We start from the raw sequence: 18,250 nt of genomic DNA, 5'->3' as shown, positions 1-18,250 counted from the left end.
GTGATAGGAGCAATATCGTTACATTTCTCTCCATGAAGGAGGAATATAGGCTTAAGAATCAAGATTGACTTCCCCAGCAAAAACAAGAATGATCCTACAGAGGGAAAAATGGATCTTAAATGAAATAGAGGACTTCCATACATTCCTAATGAAAAGATCAGAGATACACAGACACTTTGAAATCTAGGCATTCAAAGAAACATAAAAAGATAAACACTAACAAATAATAAAAGACTAAACAAGTATAACTTGCTTGCATTCTAATGTGGAGAGATGACATATATTTACCCTTTAAGCTCTATCATCACCAGAGGTCATAGAGAGATTCTGATTTGACAAAAGCCCTGGGAGTCACTTTCTTATGTTTTAAGGAACTTGAAGAGTAGAAAGGGAGGAGAAGAGGAATATACTGGAGTGGGAAAGTTAGAGAAAATTATCTCATCTAATTGGGGTCCTCAAGTATAGGTTTAAAGAAATAAGAGGGAAAGGATGGGAGTACTCAATGATACTTGAACCTCACAAGAGGAAAGAATCTACACACAGTTAGGTAGAGAGAAACATTTTACTCAACAGAAAAATAGGTGATATTTTCACACTGAAAATTTAACAATCAGGGAGGATAGTTCCAGCATACTTCTGACACATTTCAGGCACAGGGGAGAGTGTTAGCAAAGGCACTGAGATGAGATCAGGGTATAAGGAATCGTCTAGTTTGGCAAGAAGAAGCCTAAAATCAACATCACAGAATATCAGAGTTGTAAGGTACCCTAGGGATCATCTAGTTGAACTGTTACCCAGTGGGGAAATCCCTCAACAACATCCCTCAAAGTGGTCATCCAAACTCTGCTTGAAAACCATCAGCAAAAGTCAAATCTTCTTGTAGTCCATTCCATGGGTAGCTTTATTTATTTATTAAGAGGTTTTCCCTATACTGAGTCTAAAACCTGTCTCATTACAACTTCTGATTATCACATCAGTCTTTGTCCTTTAAGGCTAAAAAGAACAAGTTTGATCCCTCTTCTTTATTGCAACCTTTTAAATACTTCTCATCAAACCATAGTTTTAGAGCTTAGTGCACTTAAATACCATCAAGTCCAATCACCATCCCCTCATTTTACAGAGGGGGAAAATGAGGCCTAGGGAAGTTAAGCAACTTGTCCATGGGCATCTAGATAATAAGTAGAAGAGATAGGGATGTGAACTTAGACACCTTGGCTCCAAATCCAGCACTCTTTCCATTGTACTACAATGCTTTCTACACAGCTATGGAGTCTACTCTCATCCACTCTTCTTTTTTCTAGGCTAAACATCTGTAGCTCCTTAAATTGATCTGTAGACCAATCTCAGTACAATCTCCCTAACGATCCTAGTTACTCTCCTTGTGGCTTTCCTAGAATGAGGAACTAAACAAATGTCACAGATATTAAATGAAATAGACCTATGACCAGGGCCCAGAACAGTAGGACTATTATGTCCCTACTTCTGGGCAATATGGCATTTTTAATGCCACTTCAGATCAAGTTTGCTTTTAAATTTTTTTTTAGCTATGTCACATTATTGAGTCATCTAGCTTGTGGTTCACTAACATGGATAGATCTTTCACACAAAGTGTTATCAGGGAGTATGTAAAGGGGGATAGTAAGAGATAGATTGGAAAAGTGCCTTGAAGCCAAATGGTAGAGTGCTTTGAATGCCAGGCTAAGGAGTTTGGACTTCATCAGGCAGGGGTGAATGTTTTATTCTGAGGGTGACATTATGCAGTGGAATCAAAGAAACAAAGGGTAACTTGCAGCTCATGCTCTCACCTGTGACAAATGAAAACCACCTCTCTAGATGTGCTGAAGTCTGTGTCATTGTTATCATAAGACTAGGGACAATGCATCCTGTAAATCCATATTTACTGTATGTGAAACTATTTTGCATAAAGTTCTCAGAATTATACTTCTTGAAAGACCATCCCACTTTAGTGACTAGACTTTGGTGCAAGCGGTCCTCAGCAACCTAAATCCAACAACTCTGTGTCAGATGGGCAAAGGCTACTATGATTGTCCAGGGGTCTCCAGTAACCAAAGGATATATTAGTAGATTACTAGAAACACTAAATAATTGCATTAAGTAAAAAGAGAATAGACATGACATCATAGCAGATAACAATTAAGCAAATATTTATTAAATGTGTACTTTGAGCATGGCACCAATGTTTTAGACTATAGTGAGAACTGACCTCCTAGTGTAGAAAATGGAGTGAATATGACTGTCATTGGCCGGAAACCACAGGGAATAGGGCACATCTAAGACCAACAACTATGGTATCTCTAAGTTTGTTGGCTAATAGTAGTGAGCTAGCCATCATAGAAGACTAAAACCTAGACATTTTATTAAATGAAATTATATTTTAATAGCATTTAGTTTTAAATCATATACCTTCAAACTAAACTGAGAATTCATCAGTATATCAAGCTACAATTAGATGGTCATAAAGACAAATATCTTGAATTATCAAGATTAGGAAAAGACAGTGATATATAGTGGGGAAACAAACAGCCTAATGAAATAGACTTCATAAAACATGGCTTCTGGTCCCACTTTATCTGCTAACTATATGTGTAACCTTGGCTAGATTACTTAATTTACCTAAGCCTCTGTTTCCACATCTCTAAAAAAATGACTAGATGACCTAAGGTTACTCCCAAATCTAAAATTTCAATTCTAGGCATAGATTATCAGAATTGAGCTAGTGTGAATTGAAACCTGTTTATTGAAATTGAAATTAATACCACTAGGCAGGAGTTTAGGAATGATAAAGAATCAGAAAACAAAAAGTATATAGTGATGGTGAGGTAAGAGATGTAGCTACATCTCTGGATAGTGAGATTTAAAAAAAAAAGCAATTAAAGCAAGAGCCAACAGTAACTATGAATAAAAACCAAGAAGACCAACAACAGTCAGACAACATGTTAGTAGTGTCATAACCACATTTTAGTGTGTTATTCCCAAAATACACACACACATACATACATATACTTTTTTTGTTCTGTATCTACAATTTCATCAATGTCAAAATCCCTGGAGATTGACTGACTTTTTGTAATTGAGAGGTTAAGTAACTAGCTAGTTTCTTGTCAGAGGCAGGACTTGAACCTAGTTTTTCCTATCTCTAAGGCCAGCTTACTTTGCACTGTGCCATGAGGTCTCCCTTATACTGTTGTTGTAACTGCAAATACTTCTAATATTTTTTTAAAAAATGCATTAAAGAGTACTTAAATGATTAAGCATTATTTTATTATTTAAATTAAATAACAGACCTTGAATATGTATAATGTATAAATCACAGCACAAGTAGGCATAGGAATAAAAGCAATTCCACAAGAAAGCAATGAATGCGTGAAAGAGCTGCAATATGAAGCCTATGGAGAGACTACTTGGGGGCAACTAGGTGACACAGTGAATAGAGTGACAGACCTGGAATCAGAAAGACTCATCTTCAAGAGTTCAAATCTGGTCTCAGACACTAGCTGTGTGATCCTAGGCAAGTCACTTAACCCTGTTTACCTCATTTTCTTCATCTATAACGTGAGGTGGAGAAGGAAATGGCAAACCACTCCAGTATCTCTGACAAGGGACCTCAAATGGGGTCATGAAGAGTCAGACACAACTGAACAACAACAACAATGGAGAGATTACTGCAGAAAAATCAGTGTGCTAAGAGAAGAACTGAGGTCTGAAAAGAACTGTGTAATGAAAACATATCAACCAACCAAGAAAACTAAACAGTAAAATTTTTTTGTAATCCTTTTATATCATGAGGCTGAAGTAAAAATCTACTGATTGAAAGAATTAGTTGATTAAAACATGTGACCTTTGAGCTAGATTGAACCTAAGAGGTCATCATTATCAACCCCTTCATCCTAGAAATGAGGAAAATGAGACCACAGAATGAAGAAACTGGAGCCTAGACCAAGGTCAACAAACTACAGCCCTGGCTTTACTTGAAAATGTAAAAACTATTCTTAGCTCATGAGCCCTACAAAAACAAGTAGCAGACTGGATTTGTCTTTCAGGCCACAGTTTACTGACCTCTGATCTAAACAGTAATAATAATAATAGCTCATGTTTATGTAGCATATTACAATACACTTTACAACAAAATATACATGATATAGTACAGTTAGTCTAGTATTATTACCTCTATTTTATAAGCATGGAAACTGAGGCATTAAGAGGTTAAGGGATCTATATCTGGTCACAAGAGGACTAGTACAAGCTGTGTAAACCCAGGTCTTCTGACTCTCAGGTTTAATGGTCACTCCATTATACTGTGATATCTCCAAGTGACTTTCTCAAGATGAAAGAGCTAGTTAGTGTATGGCCAGGACCAGTTTTCCAGACCCTCCTGACTCCTAGGCTATCACTCTTTCTATTACACTATATCCATGAAAAATCTACTGTAAATGCTTATTCAAAAATACCATATACTCATATAGGAAAAAAAAAACAAATTAATATAATGAGACATCATCACTGTAAACAATTCCCAACTTACAGATGGATTGTGTTTCAAAAGTTCTTTGGTAAATCAGTTCCTTGGAAGTCAGAACACATTTTCTCCTAGAAACAATGTTATAAATAGCTTACATTATAAAGTGTGCTACAGTATGAAGTATACTCACATGCATTATCTCATTTGAACCTCAAAAGAATCTTATGAAGTGGGTAGGATTATTGTCTCCATTTTATTGATGAGGAAACTGAGGCTCTGAGAGGTTAAATGATTTGCTTAGGTCCTCACAGAAGGTAATTAGCAGTGAACAGATTAAAACTTAGGACTCAAAGCCCATTATACTATTGGACCTTTCAAACAGTGACCGGGATAGGAGAGGTAGGCAACAAAACAGTCTATTTAATTCACAATGTAGTTAAATATTAGATATTTGCAATGAAATAATCACAGAAAACAATAATGTCATAACACAATAATAAAACAAAATAGGAAAAACAAGAAAATTGAGTAAGAAATAGACTTTTATTTAACTTGAATGCAAGTATTTGAAGGAAAGCAGGTTTATCTAGAGCATGTGTTCTTAGGGTTCTTTATCTTTTTCTTTCTTTTTTTTTACATTTTGAGAACTATATTTCAAGATAATTGGTTTCCCTTGGTAATCCTATGCATTTGATTTTATACATATAATAACATTATTCTGAGAAGGGGTCCATAAGTGGCACCATACTGCCAGAGGGGTCTTTGCCTGGCAAAATGGCCAAAAGCCTCGAATTTAGAGGAAAGCAAGGAGGTAGGATATAGCCTTTTAGAGAAATTCTAACTAGGCTTTCTGGGAACCTTCAAGAAATAAAGTGGTTGTTGGCATTTTTTTGCCATTATGTCTAATTTCATTTCAAAACATTGGCTTTCTTGTTCCTTCATAGATGCATATAAGTAGCATTGCTTTTATGCTCAGGTAGTATTATTATTATTGTTTTCAATATAATGACGAGAGAGCAAGATTTCCTGTGGGAACTGGATCAGAGCTGGAGAGAGAAGGAGATTGAAGAAAGTTAAAAGATGATCTGTGAGAGAGATTGCCTGATGTAGAATTAACTGAGGTATGAATGGCAATGGCCAGTGGATTAGAGTGCCAGACCTGGAGTCAGGAAGATTCATGTTCATGGGTTCAAATCTGGCCTCAGACATTTACTAGCCATGTGACCTTGGGCAAGTCATTTAATCCTGTTCGTCTTAGTTTCCTCATCTGTAAAGTGAACTGGAGAAGAAAATGGCAAAACACTCCAGTATCTCTGTTGAGAAAACCCCAAAGGGTGTCATGAAGAGTCAGACATGACTGAACAACAAAAGATTGGTAAATGACAAAAAGAAAAGGGAACGTATACATGATTTTTTTGAGGGAGAAGGAGAGGTGTGAGGAAGAGATGTTGATAGATTCATAGCTTTTAGACTCGACGGGATCTTTAGGTTTCTAATTCCTACTTTCTCACTTTACAGAGCAGAAAAATGAAACCAACAGAGATGAAAAGACTTGTCCTAGATGAAATAGGGATCAAATAGCAGAGCTGGGATTAGAATCCAGGTCCTTTCACCCCAAACCCAGACTCTTCTTATTGCTCCATGCTGTCCTGAAACTAGTAATTAGGTAGCACCTTTGGCTTGGGAAATCTCAGTTGCCAAACTTAGATGGTAAGTCAAATTAAGTCAACAAGACAGTCCCTGATCTCAAGGAAGGGAAGGAAACAAGCATTTATTAAGCACCTACGAGGTGCAAAGCAATGTGCTAAAAGTTTTACAAATATTATCTCGTTTGATCCTCACAACAACCCTGTGAAATAGATGCTATTATTATTCCCAGTTTATACTTGAAGAAACGGAGGCAGAAAGAGGTGAAGTTACTTGCCCAAGGTCACACAGCTAGTAAATGTCTGAGACTGAATTTGAACTCAGGTCATCCTGACTCCAGGCTCAGCACTCTATTCACTTCATCTGTAATGGCTTATAATCTATGGGGGAAACACCATGAAAACAACTATACAAACAAGATATATACAGGATTAATTAGAGATAATCAACAGAGAGAAGGCACTAGCATTAAGGGGGATCAAGAAAGGCTTCTTGCAGGTGTGATTTTAGCTGACATTTGGAGATCAGGGAAACCAGAAGGCAGAGATAAAGTGGGAGAAATTCTGGATGGGTTTGGGGGTACAGCCAGTGGAAATGCCTAGAGTCAAGAGTTGTACTTGTCTTGTGCAAGTCACAGCACAGAGGCCAGCATGACCAGATAACAGAGAACATGGTAGGGTTGGGGGGGTTAAGATGTAAGAAGACGGGCAGCTAGGTGGCGCAATGGATAGAGCACCAGCCCTGGAGTCAGGAGGACCTGAGTTCAAATCTGGCCTCAGACACTTGACACTTACTAGCTGTCTGACCCTGGACAAGTCACTTAACCCCAATTGCCTCGCGCAAAAAAAAAAAAAAAAGACGTAAGAAGAGTGGAAAGGAAGAAAGGGCTTTATGTTATGAATAATTAATTAATTATAATTATAATAAATTATTGATATATAATTATAAATAACAAATGAATAATTACAATAACAAATAATGAAATAATTAATGTTATAAAGGGCTTTAAAAGTCAGATGGAGGATTTTATATTTTTTCCTGGAGGTAATAGGTAGCCAAGGGAGTTTATTGAATAGGAAGGTGATATGGCCAGATGTGTGCTTTAGGAAGATCATTCTGACAGCTGAGTAGAGCATGTTCTGGAATGGGAAGAGATTTGAGGCAGAGCAATCACCCATCAGGCTGTGGCTGTGGATCAGGGCCTATACCAGGGCAGTGTTGGCTGTGTCAGAGGAGAGAAAGAAGCAGGGATAAGAGAGGCTTTGTGAAGGCAGAAATGTCAGGACTTGGCAACTGATTGGATGTAAGGAGGGTGAAAGAATGAGGAGTCAAAGATGACATCTATGTCGTGAGCCTGAGTGACTGGAGAGATAATAGTGTCCCCAGTAGTAACAGGGATGTTAGAAAGAGGGGAGGATTTGGGAGGAAAAAAAACGAGCTCATTAAGATATCTATGGGGCTACAAAATGGGACAATGGATAGGGTACTGGGCCCAGAGTCAGGAAGGCTCATCTTCCTGAGTTCAAATCTGGCCTCAGACTCTTACTAACTGTGTGACCCTGGGCAAGTCACTTAACCCTGTTTGCCTCAGTTTCTTCATCTGTAAAATGAGCTGGAGACAAAAATGGCAAACCACTCCAGTATCTTTGCCAAGAAAACCCCGAATGGGTTCGCTAAGGGTTGGACCTGACTAAAATGACTGAACAACAACAATAACGGAGTTGTCTGGAGGACATCCAGTTCGGGATATCCAATGGGCAGTAAGAAATGCAGAATAGGTTAGGGCTGGATACATAGATAAGAACCTCTTCATAGAGATGATAACGGAATCCTTGGAGGCCGATGAGATCACCAAGTGAAATAGTGTAGGGAGAAAAGAGAAGAGAGTCAACAACAAAGGCCTGTAGGACATCCTTAGTGAGCAGTCCAGAGCTGGATGAAGATCCCGTGAAGAAGACCAAGAAAAGGCTGGTCAGACAGATAGGAGAGTCAGAATAGAGAAGTGTCGGGAAAACCTTGAAAAAAGAGATTATCAAACAGCACAGAATGATGAATAAAGTCAAAGGCTGTGGAGAGATCCAGAAGAGTGAGGACCGAGAAAAAGCATGGTCGTTTAGAGTAGGGGAAAACAAGGTGGGCCTTATACAATTACTGATTCTCAGAGTGGGAAGGTCCCTCAGGGGTAGTAATAATAACAACAACAACAACAACAATAACAATAATAGCTCGTATTTATATACAGTGCTTTCAGGTTTGCAAAGCACTTTGCATATGTTATCTCTTGTGGTTCTCACAACAATCCTCTAAGGTAGGTGTTAATATAAGGTCCATTTTGCAGATGAGGAAACTGAGGCTGAGAAGGGTTAAGTGACTTGCCCAGTTTCACACAGCTAGTAAGTGTCTGAGGTAGGACTTGAACTCTTCTCCCTTACTCCAAGTACAGTATTCTTTCCACTATACCACCTAGCTGCCTAAGTCATCTCATCACGTAGCCGAATAGGATCCTAGAATGTTTGAGTGGTAGGGGAGAAAGTGTCAATTGAGGCCCGTTATACAGATGATACATTCATGTTAAGTGTGCGTAATTCAGGGAGTGTCAGTACTCTGAAATAATTAGATAACACTGCCAGAACAAACAGAATTATACAATTTTTTTTGAAAAGCAGTTTTAACATTTCAAGTGTAGTTAACATTTTAAAATATGTTAATTTATATAAATAACATGTAAATAGATGAAAAGATTGCCATTCATTCATAGAATTATAGACCTGTAAGAGACCTTAGAAATCATCTATTATAATCCCACTTATTAATGTCTTAAAAAAAAAACTGCGATCATTTCCTAATGTATGTTTCTTGTTGTTGTTCAGTTGTGTCTGACTCTCTGTGACCCTACTTGGGATTTTCTTGGCAAAGATACTGGAGTGATTTGCCATTTCCTTCTCCAGCTCATTTTACAGATGAAGAAACTGAGGCAAACAGGGTTAAGTGACTTGCCCAGGGTCACATAGCTAGTAAGTGTCTGAGGCCAGATTTGAACTGAGGAAGATGAGTCTTCTTGACTCCAGGCCTGATACTCTATCCACTCTGCTACCTAGCTGCCCCTAATTTAACCCTTCCTTATAACAAAGAAAAGCAGTTAAGTCTGGCTATTAGGGTGGAGTGTGACACATCAATCTATCTATATCTTGAGTCAGAGGAGCTGGGTTTGAATCCTGTCTCTGTTTTTTTCTGTGTAGTCTTGGGCAAGTCATTTAATCTCTCTGGGTTCTCAATTTCCTCATCTGGAACATGGAGGGGGTTGGACTAGAAGAACTTTTATGTCTCTTCCATAAATTTATAATCATGCCACAACTAAATGTGTTTAGAGCATTTGAAATTCTGCCTCTCTCTCAAGAGGAGAAATGTGTGTTTTGTCCTCCTATCCTCTTGACTCTTGCCCATAGCCTCCTATAAATCCTCCATAGGAGTGCCATCCAAATTGCTGGGGCCATCTTCTAGCTTTGTAGCATGCACCAGTTGCCCATCTCATATTCTTTACTCTTCTTCACTATAATGACCAGAAAGACTTTTCCATAAATCTCTTTGATGATATGCTTTATATGACTTGTTGCATTTAATTCTTCATTAGTAAAATGATGCAACAGATTTACATCCATAGTGATCTCTCCATTGCCCTTTGGGTGACTAAAAATTTTTATTTTTTTAGCCAATATTTGGACTAAGTCCAAAGATGAGTCCTGTTTCAGATGTGTTGAGTTTAAGATACCTCTGGCATACACAGTTGAAAATGGCCAATGGACAGATAGTTCATGACTTAATGTTTGGATTGGGAGAGAGATTAGAGCTGAATATATAGTCAAATCAAGTCAATAAATAAATTTACTAAGTGCCTACTATGTTCCAGGAACTGTGCAAAGTGCTGAGGATATAAAGAAAGGCAAAAACAGTTTCTGCCTTCAAAGAACTCTCAATAGTAATCATCTGCATAGAAAAGATAATTGAACACATAGGATTTGATGTAGCCTGCAAATCATAGTGTAGAGATAAAAGAGAAGAGGGCCCAAGGCAGACCCTTGGAGTATAACCACAGTTTTTTTTAGAAGCTATCAAGTACTTTTCCTAGAAATCTAAATATAAATGCAGCACCCTTCCTGGACTACTGCCCCTGAGTGTAGTTACGATGACGTTGAGTTGTAAAGATAACCCTATATATATACACTGCTAACACTATAGCTAACTCATGAGCCCCCATGGATGTAGTCCTCATTATCATTCAGCCAGTAGATACAATTAGATCTTAGCAAAGGCATTTGTTATATGGCATACCCAATTAGATCTTAGCAAAGGCATTTGTTATATGGCATAGTAAAAACAATAGCTACAAAACATTTTCCCCATAAATCTAGGGTACACTCTTCCACAAATACACACAGTGTCAATGAGAAGAGTGAACTCCAACTTAGAGTTTGTAATGGTGCTAAGGTACATGTGTAGGATACAAATGTGTCGAAGGCAACTCACAACTCTGATACTGCAGAACCTGGACATTCTTTCTCTCTTTGTATAGTCCACATACATCTCTCCTTGGGAAAATTTGCTCATCTGGATTCCCAGGGTCTGCTCTTCTCCCTAGAGACTCTCTTCTCTGCTGTGAAGTATAACATTCCTTGAAACTGATTCTTCCCTCAACTGTCTGTCTGTATGTCTCTCTGGAGTGCGTGTCTCAGATCCCCATTGGATGCAGTGTCTACTACTATTTCTCTGTTAAAGCTACATGGCAGATGATAGTAGGAAGGAGAGAAAAGTTCCTATCTCTCTCTTCAAGGATTTCCTCTATAGACAGTTCCTGACTAGAAATCTGCCTACTCTTCAACTATTAAAATTCCTCTAAGGTTTAGCTATTTAAAACCCCCAGAGCTTTTTGCTCATTTGTTTACTCATCCAAGCACATTATTCCCTTCTCAGTCAAAGAGTTGATCTTACTCCATCAAGGGATCAGAGGGTATTACACCTTATTACTACATTAAAACATCATCATATTCTGTGACTACATTGGCTGAACTGGAGGTGGAGTATTATAAAATACCTCCTTTCCTTACATAAAAGGTTATTAATTTTTGAGTCTGAAAAAGTTAAGTTTGGTTGTATTCCCCTTACTCATAATTAAGACCCTGAAATTTCATAGAGGAAAAAATATTTTAAATGTTTTACTCAACATTTACATCAGTTATCTTAATTATTAAAAGTATTTGTGTTATTGGAATCTGAAGTAATGGAGTTTGTCTTAGTGTGAGCTTACAGAATTACTAAAATAATTTTTTTTGGAATTTCCTATTGCCTCCAAATAACCTAAAATGAGGGTGAAAAGGTGTCAGAAGCCTTAATAAGAATGTAAATTTGTATTTGAATGTCAGAACACTAACATGATCCGATTGTAAGTCTAGAAATCTTGGAAGGAGTCACAAAAATGTGATTCATTTTCAGATCTATTGACCCTCCTCAAAACAGTAGCTTCCCTGGGAAAAGCAGAACCAATTGGTTCAAGCAACATGAAATACATCCTCCAATCAGCATTGTAATTCACGATATGAAAGTAATACCAGAAACAATTAAGACTAATTCATTTGACTAGGAGAGTAAATTACTTAACTATGATGGCTTAGGAGATAGAAACTTGAGGATGTTTTAGAAACCATCTGATTCAACTCATGTGACTTGGGTTCCATACTTTTTCTCCTCTTCAAGAAGTACCTCAGGGAGTCTGTCTGTCCGAGCCTTAACTAGCATGGGATAATTATTATTGACTCTCACTGCTTTTGGAGGGAAGGCTGCACAGAGACTGGTCTACTTGTAAAGGAGGTAGGAAAGAAGAAACCTTGAAGAAGGGACTTATTAGAACAGATTGGGGATTTCTTTATGTGATGAAGGGTGTGTGGTGGCATCAATATCTCAACTCCTCGCCTCATGCAAGTTAGGCTAGTTTTTCCTTAAAGGGTATTGAAAGCTTGGTTATCTTGAGGGGACTAAAAGCTCAAGCTGTTGACATCATTTCTTGGTCACCTGGGTACAAAACAGACACAAAGAGTGCCAGGCACGATCTCTGATTTTTAAATGGTGAATTACAATTGATAACTCAGGCAAGGGGTCTTTGCTCAGCTGAATTATCCTGAGGTGTTCTCCAAGCCTGTTCTTATTATATACCTTTCTGCAATGGCTAAGTAAATCTCTTATTGTTAACTGTTGAAACGACCATGAGGATCTCATTTTGTTCCAATATTAAACCGAAATTACCATGGGACTGATTTGAAGGAAGGAAAAAAGCATTTAAGGGCAGCTTAGATAGAGCATCAGACCTGGAGTCAGGAAGACTCATCTTCCTGAGTTCACATCTGGCCTCAGACACTTACTAGTTGTGTGATCCTGGACAAGTCACTTAACCTTGTTTGTCTCAGTTTCCTCATCTGTAAAATGAACTGGAGAAGGAAATGGCAAACCACTCCAATATCTTTGCCAAGAAAACCCCAAATGAAGTCACAGAAAGTTGGACGTGACTGAAAGTGACCAAACAACAACATGTGCTAAGCACTTCATAAATATTATTATCTCATAGGATCCTCACAACAGCCTTGGGAGATAGGTGCTATTATTAATATTATTATTATTAATATATTTAATATTATTATCATATGCATTAATATTATTATTATTCCCATTTCACAGTTTAGGAAACTGAGGTTGTGTCTTTCCCAGGGTCACACAGCTAGTAAGTGTCTGAGGCCAGATTTGAATTCAGATCTTCCTGACTCCAAGCCCAGAGCTCTATCCACTGAGCCATGCAAATGACTGCTTGAGTTAGGCCCTGCCCCAGAACAAAGTGAGAGAGGATGAGCCGTGGACCAGAACTTCTTCTTGCCCATTCTTACTTAGGGCTTGAAGGTGTACTCTCATTTTCTGCTTCTACTTCACTGAAGGAGTACATGTGTTCAATTTTCATGTCCTTTAAATTTCCCATTGTGGAACAAAGCCCTAGTAGTTCAGGTCTAGTTATGGCTCTTCTTGTTAGAATATGTTATTGTTTTTTTTTAATTAATTAATTTATTTTTAGTTTTCAACAATCACTTCCATATGCTTTTGAGTTTTAAATTTTCTCCCCTGCCCTCCTCACCTCCCTCCCCAAGATGGCGTGTAATCTGATATGGGCTATACATATACATTCCTATTGAACATATTTTCACATTACTCATGTTGTAAAGAAGAATAAGAACCGATAGGAGGAGCTACAAGAAAGAAGAAACAAAACCAAAGGGAAAAAAAGAGCAAATAGTATGCTTCCATCTGCATTCAGACTTCATAGTTCTTTCTCTGAATGTGGAGAGCATTTTCCATCATGAGACCTTTGGAGATGTAAGTCTATCAAAGTTAGTCATCATACAATGTGGCTGTTACTGTGCACAACGTTCTCCTGGTTCTACTCACTTCACTCAGTATCCGACCATACAAATCTTTCCAGGTTTTTCTAAGTCTGCCTGCTCATCATTAGAATATGTTATCGTTGGACTCAATGCATAATACAAGCTCCTTGTGAGTAGGAGTTTTTCATTCTTTGTACTTGTGCCTGTATCTCCTAGCACAATGCTTGGCCTGGCACACGGTAGATGCTTAATGAATATTTGTTGATTGATTGATGGAGCAAGTTGCTATTGGAAATCATTTTGATCTAAGGAGCCTTATGGAAGAAATTCAACAATATATCAGGACATAGTGCTTTGAACTAAAAGTCTATTTGGAAATTCACATAGTCAACATGTAAAAAACTGAACTAATTTTTTTTCCCCAAAGTCCACCTTTATCATGACTTCCCTGTTTCCTTTGAGGATCCCACTGTTCTTGCAAGTGCTGAGGTCTATAATCTTAGAGTTACAGGATCAGAGCTGAAAGGGATATTAGAAGCCATTGAGTCCAAACTCTTTTTTTACAGGTGAGGAAACTGAGGCATAGAGAAACTAAGTGACTCACCAAGGTCACAAAGCTATTAGGTATCTGTCTTTCTGACTCACTCTCTAGAACTCTATGCATTTGATTCTTCTCTTTTCCTCTCCCATTCCGTTTTTAATCAGTTACCAACTTTTTACTAATTAATTTTTTTTTGACTTATTCTACCTCCGTTAACATCTCTTGTATTTGTCCCTTTTTCTCCACTTAATTGTCCATAAACCTAGTCCAGGTCCTCATCTCCTCTCCCCTGGATTATTGTGTTGTCATTGTTCAGTCATTCAGTTGTGTCTGACTCTTTGAGACCCTGTGGAACATAACAGGCTAATACTGTCCGTGGGTTTTTTTTTTGGTGAAGATACTGGATTGGTCCGCCATTTCCTTCTCCAGCGGATTAAGGCAAACAGAGGTTAAGTGACTTACCCAATGTCACACAACTACTAAGTATCTGAGGCCAAATTTAAACTCAGGTCTTCCTGAGTCCAGGCCCAGTGCTCTATCCACTGAGCCACCTAGCATAGCCTTCTAACTGGTCTTACTACCTCAAGTTTCTCCACTCTCTAATCTATCCTTCACACAGGCAGCAAATTAACATTCCTAAAGCATAAGCGTAACTATGTTGTTTCCCTGTTTGAGAAGTTGTAATGGTTTCTTATTGCCTTAGAATAAAATATAAACTTTCCTATTTGGCATTTAAACCCATCACAACTTCTAACTAGCCTTTGTTTTCTGGGATAATTATATATTACACTCCTTTATGTGCTTTACCTTCTGCTCAAACTGGCCTACTTGCAGTTCCACCTAGATAATATTTGGTCTCCCATCTCTCCACCTTTGCACAGACTCTCCCCTTTCCTGTAATGCTCCTTCCTCAAATCCATCGAGTCCCTAAAAAATCAGCACAAGTACTACTCCCTCACATACCAGGCCCTTCCTGAATCCTCCCTAACAGCAGGATTACTTTGCATTTATCTTGTATTGACCTGTACATTGTTTCCCCCTAGTGGGATGTAAGCTACTTGAGGTCAGGTATTGATTTTGGTGTATCTCCCCACCCCCACCCACAGTCCCCTCCCTCAGTCTGTGGCATAGTACCTAGCACTTAGTAGGTGCTTAATAAATGTGAGTGGAATGAATTAAATACTGTTCTTCATTTTTCTTTCTCCCAAAGCACATAAAATAGCCTTCTGTGTTATAGGTATACAAAATATTTAGAAATATGTTACAGCTTCGGAGTTACTCTAAGTACCCTTCCAAAAGTCCTGGGCACATAGTAAACATGCTGGTATCTTAGTCCCCTAATTAGGAAAACTGTGTTCTGATTTCCCTTAGTACAGACAGCACACCTTCAGGCCTAGGAGCCTCTAGGCTGCCTCTAAGTCTACAGGCAAGATATGTCTACAGAAGTCTAAGGAGGATGGGAAAGTATTAGACCTGTTAGATCATTCTGATGGAATTCATAGGAAACTTGGGAAATCTGAACCAAATTAGAATCAAGCCAACTCACTGAGGATCTCTCAACACAAGAGCCCTATAACCTCTAGGTTAAGACTGAGAGGATTCCAGTGTGGGTATAAAAGGGATTGTTTTACTGCAAAACAAGCCAAAAACAGGACCAAAAAGTTGAGAATCTCTTAGAAATTAAGTGAGAAAAGAAGACTTTTTTGGGGGGGAGAAGAAGAGAAAAAAGGAAAAAAAGAAAAAATAGATTTAGATGATAATTTTATTATATATTTAAAAGGAATAGCAAGTTGCACATAATAGATGTGCAGTGTCATGTGCAATCATTTTTTATGATATTGTTATAGAAATAATATTTTATTCCATAAATTAAAAATAAAATAAATTTTTAAAAAGACTTTTAATGCTAACATACTTATATATGTATATATATCATAACATAAAATATAGATACACACACATATATACATATATGTGTACATATATATACACACACACAAATATTTTTCTATATGGCCATTGGCATATCGAAGTAACCTGTCAAACCAACATATTCCTGTTCCTCTGAGGATCCCAGTGGAGCTATGACAAGATACTTCAAGAGACTACAATAGGATGATGACACAATAGGATGATGGGGGAGACTGATGCTAGTGGATCACTTGGACTTGGAAGAGCGAGAGCTGGTCCAGTGGCCTCACTAAGTCTGGCACCAATACACAAGCCCCAGAGGGTGGGGAAGGGAGTATTACCAGGTTGCCTAAAGTGGGAAGATATAGTCCAGGTCAGAAATAGAGTAGGTCAAAACTTCTAAGAGAAAGAGAGAGACAGAGAGAACGAAAGACTACCCAAATATGAGACAGAGGCAGCCATTGTTTTCTTACATAGAGACTACTGGCTCTCCACAGATTGACTACATCCACTTTGTCAATACTATAGTTGAACAAATGATAATTTGGCTCAACCCAATGCTGGTGAAAATTGCCACACCATGTCCCCTGCTCTAGAGCCCTTGTGAAAATTAGGGTAGAAGGGGGAGCTAGGTGGTGCAGTGGATAGAGCACTGGCCTTGGAATGAGGAGGACCTGAGTTCAAATCCGGCCTCAGACACTTGACATTTACTAGCTGTGTGACCCTGGGCAAGTCACTTAACCTCACTTAACCTTGATTGCGTCACCAAAAAAAAAAAAAAGGAAAAAATATTAGAGTAAAAGGTTTGCATGGCTTAGTCATGTCTGGGGTAAGCAAGCACATGTGGAGGGAATTCTAAGGAGAAAGGCTTGTCAGTCTCTAGTGGCATGGGTGTGTATTGAAGGTTAGTCATCTGAACAATTTGCTTCAAACTGTTAGCCACTAAAGATGCAAATATAGTAGATGGTTTAATTATGGAGAAAAACACTCGGAGGTTGCTGTCAGTGTCAGGGCATGGACCAAACATTATTGGCCGTAAAAGTTCTATCGTGCACTGGATCCTGAGTCTATATACCTTTGCCAGAAGTCCATACCACGATCTTGAGTATTCAACTGATGACTGGTCTTACTTGATGAAATGAATCAAATATCAAATGACAACTCTATTATGTTATCTATACTCTTTTAATATCTTTTAGGAGGTGTGTTCACAGAGTATATAACAAATCCAGAGAGTGGAGGTTCAAAGCAGGTGAGTGAAGATTGCTTTGATATGCCAAAGGCCGTATATAAAAATATTTACTTATATATGTGTATATATGCATATATTTACACATATATTTATTTATGTAGATTATATATTTATGTAGATTGTAAGCTCTTCTATTAGATTATAAACTCCTTGAGGGCAAGGACTGTCTTTTGCTTCTTTTTTTTTTATCCCCAGTGTTTAGCACAGTGCCTGGCACATAGTAGGCACTTAAATGTTTATTGATTATTGATTTATTTTACTTTATATATGTATATTTGCATATACTTTACATCTATGTTTATGTATTTACCTTTATATCTATGCATATTTTATATATTTTTATTTATGTATATTTTATATGCTGTATATTTCTATATTTTGTATATTTATTTATATATAAATATTTTATGTGTATATATATGCATATACACACATTGTATATGTATATGTGTGTATATGTATGTGCATATGTCTATCTGTATCTATATATCTATTTCTCACTTGTTACCAATTGTTCCTAAGCTGAGAGTAAAACACTTCATATAGCTGAACCTATTCTGTCTCCTTTAGGGAGTGACTCCATTATTTCAATGTCATATGACTAGGGATCGGTGCAATATAACAAAGAAGGGGAAGTTTCTGGTAGGAGGGAAGATTGGAGCTTGAAAATACCAGGCCTGACTCAGTTTGGCTGGTACTTCAGGTTCAATATTGGAACAAAATTGTATACTTCTGGAACATTTAGCAGTTAACAAAAGGAGGCTTGCTTAGCCACAATAGGGGATGTATATTCAGCGAGGATACAGCACTGATTCAGATGACCCTACCTTTCCTTTGCTGCCCATGGTGCTGTACTGCCCATCAGATGCTAGAGAAAGGTCAGAAGCCCTACATATTGTGTGCTGTCTTTTCTATCCAGGTGATCAGGGAGCTACATGAGCAGCTTGAGCTTTAGTCCCTTGAACCAAGCAAGCCTTGAGAATAGTTTTCCTGCCTTTCGAGGA

At 37.9% G+C, this 18,250-nt stretch overlaps 1 long non-coding RNA gene across 1 annotated transcript in view; it reads left to right on the top strand.

Annotated features, from left to right (window-relative positions):
- LOC114046774 overlaps positions 1-17,241 on the top strand; it is a 28,669-nt gene extending 11,428 nt beyond the window's left edge. Inside the window, exon 3 of the long non-coding RNA XR_003569546.1 lies at positions 17,194-17,241. This is a non-coding gene — a long non-coding RNA (uncharacterized LOC114046774). The remainder of the gene's footprint in view (positions 1-17,193) is intronic.
- Positions 17,242-18,250: the final 1,009 nt, after the last annotated feature.

Source organism: Vombatus ursinus, unplaced genomic scaffold (assembly GCF_900497805.2).
Source record: "Vombatus ursinus unplaced genomic scaffold, bare-nosed wombat genome assembly UNPS02001419.1, whole genome shotgun sequence".
NCBI lineage: Eukaryota > Metazoa > Chordata > Mammalia > Diprotodontia > Vombatidae > Vombatus > Vombatus ursinus.
The sequence above is the reverse complement of the archived record's forward strand: the minus strand, read 5'-3'. Positions and strand labels throughout refer to the sequence as shown.